Consider the following 13,533-nt stretch of genomic DNA (forward strand, 5'->3'; position numbering starts at 1 on the left):
ACAGTGCTTCCAAATCTAGAAAGGCTCTCCTAAGAAAAGCCCTCTCTCACTTCTGGGTACAAGCACCTTTCATTTACCATTCATTTCTCTCTCAATTTCATGAATGATGTTGCATCAAAGTTTCCTGTTCTTCCTGAAATTCCTTGAAATTAACATTAATTCTGCAGTCTCATGGTCTGCAGAGATTTTTAAATCACATGAAAGGACATAGAAGTTACAACATAGCCACAGACCATTCAACACAATGAGTTGATGTTAGCATTTCGCCTCCACACAAGACAATAGCTTTTAGACCATTTATTCAATCTGTTCCCATACCCCTTCAATGCCTTTTTCTTCATCTATCAATCCAATCAAATCTTAAAGGTTTACTTGGTTTCTGGCTTTGCCAGTAACATGGTAACTATATGTCACAACCTTGTAGGTCACTGAGGAAGAGTTTCCTGTTCTCTGCGCAAATACTCATTTAATTTTGTATCTTTGCTCCTCTTTATTGACCCCTCGACTATTGCAAACTGTCTGTTTCTGTCTACTCAGTCCCATCCTTTCGTAAATTTAAACACTTCATTGGATCACTACTTAATTTGCGTTGTTCTAACAAAAAAAGACCCAATTTTTCAAGTCTTTCTTTGTGTTTGCATTTCTTCATGATGAACAGTGTACCAGTGAGTCTGCATTGTACTCTATCTAAAGCCTCAATATTTCTATAGTTCTGAGTCCAGTGGTGCACACAATACTCGAATTGAAGACTTAAGATATTACAGTGAGTTCTTGGATGCTATCCTTCTTGTGATAAATTGTTAGAACCTTTCCCAGGACCTGGGAAGGTAAAAAGAATACGGCAGATTGCTGGAAATCTGAACAAAAGCTGAACAGTTATACTGAAAACATCAATATTTTCCCTTGTTTACTCAATGCCGTCTGACTTGCCGAGTGTTCCAAGTGATTTCTAATTTTTTTTACCTCAGACTGGATTTGAGACCAGGAAGAGATCAGCCATGATCTGATTGAATGGCGGAGCAGGCTCGAAGGGCTGAATTTGCCCACTTCTGCTCCTAATCCCTATGTTACATGCACGTCCCTCAATCTCTTATTTTCCCTTTAATCTTGAGGCTTTTTAGATTCAAGCTTGGCATTAGCGAGTCATTACCTCCACTTTTGTCTCACTGTTTTTAATCTTTTCATTTTAATAAGGTTCTGCATTTTTATTTGGTAAATATTGCATAGTTCTACAGTTTTAAGTGCTTAATTTAAAGAAAAGAGAAATAAGTATATTCACAGACATCAGTCTTGCTGAACAGGAATTATGTTAGGGACTGAATTTCAATTTGATTTGATTTGATTAATTATTGTCACATGTATTAGCATACAGTGAAAAGTATTGTTTCTTGCGCGCTATGCAGACAAAGCATACCATTCATAGAGAAGGAAAGGAGAGGGTGCAGAATGTAGTGTTACAGTCATAGCTAGGGTGTGGAGAAAGATCAACTTAATATAAAGGTAGGTCCATTCAAAAGTCTGATGGCAGCAGAGAAGAAGCTGTTCTTGAGAATTTCAGTGTTGCTGGAATACTTCTGCTCCCACTTAATTTTTTGGGGGAAAATTCTTATTGTTTGAAAGAATTCAACATAGTGGGAATTGTTTTCTATAGTAAATTTAATCAATCTTGACTTTCTTATCTGACAGAACCTTTGTCCTTTCCTTCCTTTGGAGAAAACTGTAGAATGCTACCTTAAATATTCACATCCATTCAAGAGGCCAGGGTTTAGTAAGTGCATTTATTGGAAACTACATTTATTTCCTATGACTCATTTCTGTCAAGGGAGACTGTAAGGAAATGATCTATCCTCTGGTGTATACCTTGTACATCATCTCTGATTACTTTTGATTACAAATGCAGTTACTTTACCTCCACCCACTCCTCACACACAGTCGAGCCAAGAACACAAATTCCCAGAGAGAATGGAGCCTTATAGAGTGGAATATATTACATCAACATCGTGAATAGGAAGTGACACTTTTCCTCCCTTTGTCAGACTACAGACTACATAACAGTTGTCACAATGCTGGAAACCCATTCTATTGAATAGCAGGAAATTTTATGTAGCACACACGCTATTACCAAAGGTGAGTCTTTTGCCAATGGGTTATGTTCGTCAGTACTGAACTATGCATGCAGCCCTGTTTAATATTCTTGAAAGCTGTCTTTTTTTTTGTCAATGGCCATAAGCATAAATCACTTAATATTTCCATTATATTGTGAAAATTAATAGCATATTGCTTTAATTTGTGAAAATAGTAGGAAGCTAAAAACATCAATGCACGGCCTGAAGGGACCTTGACAAAGCTTGCGGCAAGTTGTCTTCATTTGAAAAGCCCAGGTGGGCACCACTGCCACTGGGGTGCATGTCAGAAGACAACAATATAAGAGTGGGCTAGATATTATCCCTACGACTGAATTCAACAGGATTCCCATTGACACGCACACTCGACCTCTCCGCAAAGGAGGCCAGTAAAGATGGCCAATATTTTTCAACCTTCAGGCGGCAGACTCCGATTGAGGCCTCGAACCCTGGGTGCGACTCACTGGCATCCATCAATTGTTCCATTTCCAGATTGAATAATTGGCATTTTCTTTTACTTCAATTCCATGGGCGCTTACCGACCGTTCACACCACACTCATGCTGCAGCAAGGTCAGAGAATTTGGCAGCCAGCCAAATCTCCGTTCACTGCAGCGGGATGGGAAAATCCCTCTGGCGTGAACGGCGTGACATTCCGACCCATGCATTTTGATCTTGTGCGTGGCACCCAAAGAATGAAAACAAATAACTCCTAAAAATGCATTGAAGATATACAATAATATGCATGCTTTATTTGCCGATGGCGTAGGTATCACATGAGTTGAAGTACATGTTCATCATTACTCAGGTGATCATGAATAATCTCACTTCCAGAAAATTTATTCAGGAATAAAAAAGACATTTCTGTTGAAATATTTTTCCCTTGCTGTTTATGTTTGGACAGATCGCAGCTGGTTGGATGCACCACCACCATCTCCCTATCTCCCTGCCCAAGAAAACATATTGGAATAAAATTGAACTTAGGTCACACAATGATCGTTTAAGCATTGCAAATTGCAATAAAATCTGGATGGTTAGTAAAACTAGCATCCCAACAGAAGAATGCACACTTACCTTGCTGTTCTTTTTGGCCTATATGATGTACAGTGCCAAGACTTTGGTTAAACCAGTATTTGATAATAGATCAAATCCTGTAATTGAAGAATTACACTCACAATTGGTAGCTGGTTCTCAGCAGAGTACTGTGCATGAATTGTTCTGCATTTCTTTTGATGAGATTTCTTTGGAGAATCCTCTTTCACATCATAGTAGTAGCATTATATAGTTGAGGTTCTCCAGTAGCTCCCTTGACAATTTCATCACTTTCTTGGCACTCAGCATGTTTCATGATTCGATGAGAAAAGAATTGGTTCTGACGTGACGGAGGTAGAAATTCGATTCTGCCCATTCTCAGGTAACACATTCCTTTCTCCTCTGTAAAATATTTAGAAAATGGTCGACCATTGCCATATTTGACCAGATGCTTCTTGCTAAATGTAGCCTCCTGTTCCTTATCAAGGCAGTGCAAACATCACTCCAATTGCAGGGGCGCTCAGACTTAAGTACCGACTAATTGATTCTGATTAGACACGGGAGATCAGGAATTACATTCCAATTAGAGTCTAATTTTTAAAGTCTGTAACTGATTTGAAAGATCCCAGCTGAGTTTCACTGGATCAAATTGGCATCTTGTATGAATCATGGGGTAAATGTAAAATCATTAATTAAAGAACTAGAACCCTCCTGTATCTCAGTGGCCAATCTTTGCTTTTCTTTTATTGGAAGGTGCTGTGGTTGAACCTGATCTCATAATCATAGAATCCCTACAGTACAGGAGAAGACCATTCAGCCCATCGAGCCTGGACCGACAACACTCATCATTATTCTCAAACTGATCTAAAGTAAAAAGTTTATTTGTTAGTCACAAGTAAGGTTTATATTAACACTATAATGAAGTCATTGTGTAGTAATTACGGATTTGACCAGCATTTCTGGAGAAATTCTGTTAAATGTATTTATAATTTAGCCAGAAACCATTAAATACATTAATGAGACAAAATCATCTCACAGATATGTACATTTGTGTTCTTTCCAACTAAAATTATGGCATAACTTTGAGAGACTTAAAATAGAATTATAGAACTCTACAGTACAGAAGCAGGCCATTTGGCCCATCCAGCCACCACCTACGACAGTCCTACCCAGGCCCTATTCCCATAACCTCACAAATTTACCCTGCTAGTCCACTTGACACTAGGGGGGCAATTTAGCATGACCAATCAACTTAACCCGCACATCTTTGGACTGTGGGGGGAAACCAGAGCACCCGGAGGAAAACCGTGCAGACACGGGGAGAATGTACAAACTCCACACAGACAGTGACCCGATGCTAGAATCGAACTTCGGTTCCTGGCGTTGTGAGGCAACAGTGCTCACCACCGTGCCACCATGCCGCCCAATTTCTTATTCACTGATACCTTGATAACCCTGGAATGCTGAGGTCAACCAAAATGCCCAATAGCTGTCCTTGGACAGGGGATTAAAGTTGGGTTATTTTACTCTTTAGGCAATCCTTGTCTTCATGACGTTCGAATTACGATGAGCGCTGTTTATGATATTTACCATATTTCAACCTTCCATGTCGGTTTTGACCATCTGACACCATGTCAGTGGCAGTCATACATGTGCACCGATGTTCAGTGGGATCCATACATGTGCATCGATGTTCAGTGGGATCCATACATGTGCATCGATGGATGTTCAGTTGCGACTTCATACACTCCCGCAGTACTTGGCGCCTTTTTCCAAACCCTTTGTTAAAATTTAGTTTCTTTGCCCATAATAATGGTAGAAAGGCATAAATCTCGTTCAAGAAATGTTTCTTCTTTCCTAAAATTTTTTTTATTCATTTGTGAGACATGGGCACCGCTGGCTGGCCAGCATTTATTGTCCATTCCTAGTTGCACTTGAGTAGGTGGAGGTGAGCTGCCTTCTTGAATCGCTGCAGTCTATGTGCTGTGGGTTGACCCACAATGCTGTTAAGAATGGAATTCCAGGATTTTGACCCAGAGATTGCGAAGGAATGGCGATATATTTCCAAGTCAGGAAGGTGAGTGGCTTTGTGAGGAACTTGCAGGTGGTGGTGTTCCCATTTATCTGCTGCCCTTGTCCTTCTAGATGGAAGTAGTCATGGGTTTGGAAGGTGCTGTCTAAGAGTCTTTGGTGAATTCCTTGATGCCACACTCGGTCGAATGTGACCTTGATGTCAAGGACTGTCACTCTCACCTCACCTCTGGAATTCAGCTCTTTTGGACCAAGGCTCACCGTCTGTCCTGTGGTGGGACAGGACATATCCAGGGATGGTAATGGTGGTGTCTGGAGTGTTATCCGTAAGGTATGATTCAGTGAGAATGACTATGTCAGGCTGTTGCTTGACTAGTTTGTGAGACAGCTCTCCCAATTTTGGCACTCGCCCCCAAATGTTAGTAAGGAGGACTTGCAGGGTCGACAGGGCTGTTTGTTTTGCCTTTGTCATTTCCGGTACCTAGGTTGATGCCAGGTTGTCCATCCAGTTTCATTTCTTTGTTGAGACTTTGCAGCGATTATTACAACTGAGTGGCTTGCTAGGCCATTTCAGAGGGCAGTTGAGAGTCAACCACATTGCTGTGGTTCTGGAGTCACATGTAGGCCAGACCAGGTAAGGATGGCAGATTTCCTTCCCTAAAGGACATTAGTGAACCAGATGGGTTTTTTCCAGCAATTGACAACAGTTCCATGGTCATCAGTAGACTCTTAATTCCAGATATTTTTAATTGAATTCAAATTCCACCAGCTGCCATGGTGGGATTCGAACCCAGGTCCCCTGAACATTATCTGGGTTTCCGGATTAATAGTTGAGCAATAATAGCACTCAGCCATCACCTCCCCGACATACAGCAATTAATATGGAAACAAAAATGGAAATAAGAGTCCTGAAAAAGGTGAGCCACACACTAAATTTGGTAGAACTATGGAATCCCCCAAACAATTGTTGTGCCCATCCTAAAGACAAGCTAAGAATTCAGGAACATGTTACAGGCTTGGTTCCTTCGCAATAGCTGTGATAACTAAGAGGCATGGCAGACTTATTGCTCAGGTTGAGAAACTGTTAATAGTTTGGATGGAAGGCCAAAATCACTGCTGTACTCCTGTGAGTTTGGGCATAATTCAGGAAAAGGCTAGGAGTCTTTATGGTGATCAGAAGAAGCAATAGGAGGAGAGTTCTAATGCTGTGCCTTTTAATGTAAGTAGGGGGTGGTTCATGCCATTTAATGTCAGGGCCAATTTGCATAACATCCAGGTTTTGGGTGAAGCAGCCAGTGTTGATGAGGAGACAGCTTGTACTTCACTGAGGCATTGGCTGAAATCATTGACGAAGGTGGATATTGCACTCAGCAAGTTTTTAATATTGACAAGACTGGGGTCTCTTAGAAAAACCATGCCATCTTATTGGACATTTTGTTTTATGTAAAACCAAGCTAACAATTATGTGACTTCCTGTAGGCATGCATATCTATTGATCTCCACTCTGGTTTGCACTGAGAATCCATTAATACAGTCGGGTGAAAATGTTAACTGTTTTGAATGGATTATTTTATGGGGAATATTTGCTAACTGATTGTAATAAGTAACCAGTCTCATTGCTACATAGTGATATTAATTACTTTCAATATGTTTTCATTGCTGCTTCATTATGGATTAGAATAATATTATGGACCAGGAAACGTAGGTTTATCTAGTTTTTATATATTTTTTTAAAAAGGAAAAGCCTTGATCACAGAACGTTAACAGGGCACTCAATACAATCCAAAACACATTAAAGGCCAACAACACTTCAAAATCTCCAACAAAAGCCCAGTAAAGTCACCTCAAAGTAGTCCTTCCCCTGAAAAGCAGCACCAGCCATACCTAAAAATGAGATGTCAACCTGGTGAAGCTACAATATAGGACGACTTGTATGCCAAGCAGCGTACACAGCAAGCAATAGACAGAGCTAATCGATCCCACAACCAAAGGATCAGATCTAAGCTCTGCAATCCTGTCACATGTAATTGTGAATGGCAATGAATAATTAAACAATCAACAGGAGGAGGAGGAGGAGGAGGCTCCCCAAAAAAACCCATCTTCAATGATGAGGAAGCCAACACATCAGTGCAGAAGACAAGGCTGAGGTATTTGCAACCATCTTCAGCTAGAAGAGTAGATGATCCATCTTGGCCTCCTTCTGCAGTTCCCAGCATCCCAGATCTCAGTCTTCAGCCAATTTGATTCACTCCACGTGGTATCAAGAAATAGCTGATGGCACTGGATACTACAAAGACCATGGGTCCTGACAACATTCCAACAATAGTCCTGAGGACGTGTGTTCCATAACTAGCCATGCCCCTCGCCAAGCTGTTCCAGTACAGCTGCAACACTGGCATCTACTCGGCAATGTGGAAATTGTCCAGGTGTGTCCTGCACACAAAAGGCAGGACAAATCCAATCCAATTGCCACCCTAGCAGCCTACTCTCATCAGTAAAGTGATAGATAGTATTATTGACAGTGCTATCAAGCAGCACTTACACTGAATTAACCTGCCCGCTAATGCTCAATTTTGGTTCTACCAGGACCATAAATCTCCTAACCCCGTTAAATGGACAAAAAAGCTGAATTCATGAGATGTGAAAATGACTGCCTTGACATCGAGGCAGTAGTTGACTGAATGTGGCATCAAGTACCCCCTGCAAAACATAACAGGCGCACACATCCCCATAACCCTGCACATTTACCATGGCTAATCCACCTAACCTACACATCTTTGGACACTAAGGGGTAATTTAGCATGGCTAATCCACCTAGCCTGCACATCTTCGGACTGTGGAAGGAAACTGGAGTACTTGGAGGAAACCCACGCAGACACAGGGAGAATGTGCAAACTCCACACAGACAGTCATCCAAGGCTGGAATTGAACACGGGTCCCTGATGCTGTGAGGCAGCAATGCTAACCACTGTGGCACCATACAAACGCAGCAAGATGATATTCAGGTTTAGGCTAATAAGTGAGTCACATTTGTGCCACACAAATGCCAGCCAATGACCATTTCCAACAAGGGAGAATTTAACCATCTCCTTTTGACATTCAATGGCATTACCATCGCTGAATGCCCATGATCAACATCTTGGGGGTTACCATTGACCAGAAACTGAACTGGACGAGTCATATAAATACTGTGGCTACAAGAGCAGGTCAGGGGCTGGGAATTCTGCAGACTGTAATTCATTTCCTGACTCCTTAAAGTCAGTCCACCACCTGCAAGGCACAAATCGGGGGTGTGATGGAGTACACACCTGCCTGGATGAGTGCAGCTCCAACAACACTCAAGCAGCATCATCTAGAACAAAGCAGTCCACTTGATTGGCACCTTGATAGGGCAGATATGACACAACCAAAAAAGATATATGTGATGACAGAATTGGATGATGCTTTTGTCAACAGTTGTTGTAAATCAGTAACTGTTGGGTCTTTGGTTCACCTTTACCGCAATGAGAAATAGGTAACACACTGATGTTGACGTGAGCACTAACTATGGTGAGCAAACATTTTTTCTTAGACCACAAAAGTTTAGTGAGAGGAGATGGATGTTTGATGAGCTGGACTTCCAAATAATAGCATTTTACTCATCTGTGAGGGTCTCTAATATCTGTAGCCACTCTCTATTTTTTATGGGTGAGTCTCCATCCTCAGGAGCATCAATATCAAGTTCCTTGACCTCCCCTGGGTCATCTACCATCGGTGCTTTCCTGATTTAAAAGTGTTTTAAAGCATACACTATCCTCCCACAGAACATGAGGAAGTTCTCGGGACCCACTGCGAGGCACTGTGAGATATATCCTGACCTTCCTTCCTTTGAGCATTGCTAAATGGTAAAATAAACAGGAACTTTGGAGGAACAGAGAGATTTATCGACCCATATACAAACATCACTAAAAGCTAGTGAACGGGTACAAAAATAATTGGAAGGACCAATGGAATGTCAGTCTTTATCTCAAAGGACATGGAACAATTGAGGAGTGGAAGTTATGGTACAGTTGTGTAAGTCTCTGGAGTACTGCGTTCTGTTCCAGATATTACACCTCAAGAAAGATGTATTGGCCTTGTAGGAGCTGTTGCACAGTTTCAGCAGAATAAAAGAGACTGAAAGGATTATATTACATGGGGTATTGGAAATGTGGAATGGCCCCAACCAAAAAGTTGTTGACTTTAGGCCAATTGGAAAACTGAGATCCATAGATTTTCATCAGGTGAAGATATCAAAAGATTTCTGTGACAAGACTAGTATTTTTGCATCATTGCTAGCCTCACACTCTGGTTTTGAATGTGGGTGAAGCTCTTTGGTGTCCCACAGTATCCTCAGCTCTCACTTAGTAGAGAGCCAGGGCTGCATGGTGGCACAGTGGTTAGCACTGCTGTCTCACAGCGCCAGGGACCCGGGTTCAATTCCAGCTTCGGGTAGCTGTCTGTGTGGAGTGTGCACATTCTCCCTGTGTCTAGAGGTTTCCTTCGGGTGCTCTGGTTTCCTCCCACAGTCCAAAGGTGTGCGGGTTAGGTACTAAATTGCCCCTTAGTGTCGGAGGGATTAGCAGGGTAAATACTTGGAGTTATGGGGATGGGGCCTGGGTGGGATTGTTGTTGGTGCAGACTCAAATGGCCAAAGGCTTCCTTCTGCACTGTAAGAATTTTATGATTCTATGAAACCTATTTGCCAAAAGGCTGTTGCTTACAGTGGAAGTGATTAGCGCAATATTGCCCCAACCCTCAGCAAGAAGAAGGAACTTGAAGAAGGATATGAAGGGATTATGCATCCATGGCAGGTAAATTGAGTGGAGATATGGATTACATACCATCTAATTCAGTGGCAAAACCAGCGTAAAGGGCTGAATGTTTATTGTTCCTATTGCTAACTGGTAAAATGTGATCCCAAGTGGAATCTCATTGTTCAGTCTTGAATTCTAGCTCAGTATTGGAGTAGAATTGCTTTGAAGGGTAATTTTAAATGTAATGTCATTTTTATTTAGTTTATTTATTAGTTCCACAAGTAGGCTTACATTAACACTGCAATGAAGTTATTGTGAAAATCCCCTAGTCACCACACTCCGCCGCCTGTTCGGGTACACTGAGGGAGAATTTAGAATGACCAATGCACCTAACCAGCATAAAAATAGAAAATGCTGGAAAATCTCAGCAGGTCTGACAGCATCTATGGAGAGAGAATAGTGCCAATGGGAGCGACTCTCCCAGCCCGCTGCGTTTCTCTAGCAGCGCAACAGGCTGGGAGACATCAGTGGAGGCCGTTTAGTGGGCTCCCCGCTGGGCATCACAGCCTCCGCACATCTCCAGCTCCAAGTTCTGTGGAGTCGTCAACTCCATGCCGGAAATCGGCGCGGAGTTGATTTAAATATTTAAATCCTGATTTCCCTATCATTAACGGGCCCGGGACTGAAGGACTGCCGGTCGGGGGGTGGGGGGCGGTGGGGGAAGGTTGTGACTGCGGGGGAGGAGGAGTGCATGATTCCTGGGGGTGGGGGGGGGGGCGGGTAGATCGGGGCAGGGGGTGGTGGTGGTGAGGCATGGGGGCTTGCCCGGAGACCGGCGATCGGTAGGTGGGGGAGTCAGATGGACAGTGATGCGGGGTTGCGGAGCTGGCCAGTGATCGGGATGCCAGCAATGCGGGGCCACTGTGCATACGTCGATCTCGGCTCTGACAGATCGGCCCATGTGGAGTGGCCCTGCTCAGCGCTGTGCTGCCAGCCTCTCCAACCGGAATAGGCCTTACCTACAGATTTTCAGACTGAATCCCACTGCAGGAACTCTGTAATGCACAGAATGTTGGAGATTTTTTTGAAAATCTCGCTAAAGAAACCAGCAGGATTTACTCTTGTTTTCATGCGTATTCAGCACTTAAGATCATTTTGGAAAAATCGCCCCCAACCTTTTGAGTCTGGATGACCTTTCGTCAGAGCTAAGAGCAAATGAAATCAGGAGAGATTTATACGATGGGGGGAGGGGTGCTACATATTGGACAAGGGAAATGTAAATGATGATGAAGAAGGCTGAGAAAGGTGCTAAAAGTGTCCACTGAACGATCAGAATGTGTGAATGGCAGAGCAGAGGTGCAGATGGTTAAGGGACAAGATGGAGAGCGAGGGTGGAGAAGTGGAAAAATGGAAGTGAGCGTGAAGGGTGATAAAATCGATAAATGAGATGAAAAGAAGAAATTAATAAAATAAATGGAAATGGGGTGAAGAGTTCATGCTCTGAAGTTGTTGAATTCAATGTTCAGTCCGAAAGGCTGTAAAGTTTGCATTGGTGTTCACTGAAACATTGCAAAAAGCCAAGGGTGGGCAGGTAGACAAGAGAGCTGAAGACAGGTGTGCTGAAGTGGCAAGCGACATTAAGGTCTGGGTCCTGCTTGCACTTGGTCTCATAAAGTAGACCGTGTCTATTGCATTCGCTGCTCCCAAAATTTCCTGAATATGCCAGTTTTGCATATTTTGCAAGATCTACAGTGTGTACATAAGAAATGGCCGAAGAATTCTGTATTCAATCTCAGTTGAGCAGTATCCCTTTAACCAAGTATAAACAGGTAGACTGAGTTCTGGAATTTAGGGTAGGTTATCCTAACTTCCTAATCCTAATTTCATCACTTGCATGACCTGGGTTCACTTCTGGCTTTGGGCGACTGTGGAGTTTGCACGTTTTCCTCGTGTCTGCGTGGGTTTCCTCCGGATCCTCTAATTTCCACCCACAGTCCAAAGGTTATGTGGATTAGCTATGCTAAATTGTCCTTTTGTCTCAGGATATGTAAATCAGGGGAATTAGCGGGGTAAATATGTAGGGTTACTGTGTAAGCTTGGGACTCGATGGGCAAAATGGCCTCCTTCTTCTGCACTGTAGGGATTCTATGTGGCTGTCAATATGCGGAAAGGTACTTTTTCAGTGATGTATGTAACTTATTGTGGAGCACTTGTTCAGCAGAAAACCCAGTGTAAATCTTCCCGATTAGATATTCAAGTTAAAGTTTATTTATTAGTCACAAGTACGCTTTCATTAACACTGCAATGAAGTTACTGTGAAAATCCCCTAGTCGCCTGTTCGGGTACCCTGAGGGAGAATTTAGCATGGCCAATGCACCTAACCAGCATGTCTTTAGACTGTGTGAGGAAACCGGAGCACCCGGAGGAAACCCATGCAGACACAGGGAGAATGTGCAAACTCCACACAGACAGGGACACAAGCCGGGAATTGAACCCGGGTCCCTGGCGCTGTGAGCCAGTGGTGCTAACCACTGTGCCACCGTGGGCCTTGCAGAGATCATTTTACACTCTTTCATAACTGAGGAATCTCAGCACTGTTAGATTTTATTTAGTATCAGAAATACATGCCAAAACTCAACAACTCTCACTTGGAGATAGGAACTGTAGTTTGAATTTGAACACAGCCTACACAAATATTTGTTTTCTTACCAATTTTCTTTCCTCCTCTTTTGAAGGCAATCACTCTGCTAATTTTTTGTGCACTGGCCATTTTACAGTACATTACCCAAGTGCCAAGTTACCCATCACCAATAAAGTGGAGTTCCTTAAATGGACAATTGAACTCGTTAGTGAGTGATCACCCAAATGCCTATACCTCACATGTGAACTCTGACCATGACTGCCAGCAGATATTCACTTGTGGCAAGCTTTTAGCAAGATTATCACATTCTCATCTGAAGTTATGTGGTACATCCTGTACCTCTAATAGAAAGATACTGGATGACAATAAAGACAGGAACCTTCCGTCCTCACCGCAGCTCCCAATTATATAATATAAATTGATGACAGGTCATTGACCGAAGTTAACTCTGTTTTTCATTCTGCAAATACTGCCAGGCCTGCACTTTTTTGATTTTATTCCGCATTGTACAATATTTGACTAGCTGAGCACTAACTGGAGACTAGAAATGGAATCTCGTAGGAAAACCTAGAAAAATCCTAGAAACTGAGGAATGCAATGGATCTAACATTGATTTGATTTATTATTGTCACATGTATTAGGATGTATTAGTGAAAAGTATTATTCACTATATCATGGGGCACCTGGGGCGGCATGGTGGCACAGTGGTTAGCACTGTTGCCTCAATGCCAGGGACCCGGGTTCATTTCCAGCTTGGGTCACTATTTGTGTGGAGTTTGCACATTCTCCCCGTGATTGCGTGGGTTTCCTTCGGGTGCTCCAGTCTCCTCCCACAGCCCAAAGATGTGTGAGTTGGATGGATTGGCCATGCTAAATTGTCCCTTACTGTCCCAGGATGCATAGATTAGAGAGATTAGTGGGGTAAATATGTG

This window comes from Mustelus asterias, chromosome 17 (assembly GCF_964213995.1).
Source record: "Mustelus asterias chromosome 17, sMusAst1.hap1.1, whole genome shotgun sequence".
In the NCBI taxonomy this organism is placed as follows: domain Eukaryota; kingdom Metazoa; phylum Chordata; class Chondrichthyes; order Carcharhiniformes; family Triakidae; genus Mustelus; species Mustelus asterias.